Source organism: Lampris incognitus, chromosome 20, assembly GCF_029633865.1.
Source record: "Lampris incognitus isolate fLamInc1 chromosome 20, fLamInc1.hap2, whole genome shotgun sequence".
Classification (NCBI taxonomy): domain Eukaryota; kingdom Metazoa; phylum Chordata; class Actinopteri; order Lampriformes; family Lampridae; genus Lampris; species Lampris incognitus.
In genome coordinates this window covers 30037581-30039333 of record NC_079230.1, presented here as the reverse complement: position 1 = coordinate 30039333, position 1753 = coordinate 30037581, and positions in this window count along the sequence as shown.

Sequence of the window (1753 nt, the reverse complement as noted above, 5' to 3'; positions counted from 1 at the left end):
TGTATGAAGACCAGTCTAGGATGCCACGAAAGACCATTCTGACAAGGTATTACTCCTATACTTAACCCCTTAACCCCATTCGTTTGGGGTTAAGGGTTTAAGTATAGAGTAGTATCTGCTAGTTAGATGCACTATAGGAGTAGTATCTGCTAGTGATATGCACTATAGGAGTAATATCTGCTAGTGATATGCACTATAGGAGTAATATCTGCTAGAGATATGCACTATAGGAGTAATATCTGCTAGTGATATCACTATGGGAGTAATATCTGCTAGTGATATGCACTATAGGAGTAATATCTGCTAGTGATATGCACTATAGGAGTAGTATCTGCTAGTGATATGCACTATAGGACTAGTATCTGCTAGTGATATGCAGTACATGAGTAGTATCTGCTAGTGATATGCACTACAGCAGTAGTATCTGCTAGTGATATGCACTACACAGCAGTAGTATCTGCTAGATGATATGCACTACACGAGTAGTATCTGCTAGTGATATGAACTATGGGAGTAGTATCTGTTAGTGATATGCACTATAAAAGTAACATCTGCTAGTGATATGCACTATAGGAGTAGTATCTGCTAGTGATATGAACTATGGGAGTAGTATCTGTTAGTGATATGCACTATATGAGTAATATCTGCTAGTGATATGCACTATAGGAGTAATATCTGCTAGTGATATGAACTATGGGAGTAGTATCTGCTAGTAATATGCACTATAAAAGTAGTATCTGCTAGTGATATGCACTATAAAAGTAGTATCTGTTAGTGATATGCACTATAGGAGTATCTGCTAGTGACATGCACTATAGGAGTAGTATCTGTTAGTGATATGCACTACAGGAGTAGTATCTGCTAATGATATGCACCATACGAGTAGTATCTGCTAGTTATATGCACTTTAGGAGTAGTACCTGCTAGTAATATGCCCTATAGGAGTAGTACCTGCTAGTAATATGCGCTATATGAGTAGTACCTGCTAGTAATATACACTATAGGAGTAGTATCTGTTAATGATATGCACCATACGAGTAGTACCTGCTAGCAATATGCACTATAGGAGTAGTACCTGCTAGCAATATGCACTATAGGAGTAGTACCTGCTAGTAATATGCGCTATATGAGTAGTACCTGCTAGTAATATGCACTATAGGAGTAGTACCTGCTAGCAATATGCACTATAGGAGTAGTACCTGCTAGTAATATGCGCTATATGAGTAGTACCTGCTAGTAATATGCACCATAGGAGTAGTATCTGTTAGTCATAGGGTTAAAATGGATTGGTACAACTGGGGAGAAAAGGAGGGGGGGAGGCAAAAAAGAAATTGTGCAACTTTCAGACAAAAGAGGAAGATGACTTTTTTCATAGTAGCAGAGCTATAATGCAAAAATAGCAGGGCAAGCCATCAGGTAAGGTGAGACCCTTAAGCCCCCCCCCCCCCACACACACAGCCCTCTTTGTTCGAGCTCAACATGAGCTCTGATAGTCAGGGTTTCATGTAGTCCAGTCATGTTTTATTCAGCTGTGAATCGTCTCCAGAATTCGCCAGTCTTTTTGTTTATCATTCAGCAATCTGGATGAGGCGTAACCCCCCTCCCCCCCCCCCCGTAACCTATTTTATTACTTCTCGTCGAGACGACTGTGACTTTCTATTACTGCGCGAATCAGAATTCCCTCCGCTGCCTCCGGCTCGGACGAGGGGGAAGAATGGGATTTGTAACCCCGCCGAGCTAACCAAGCAAAGCA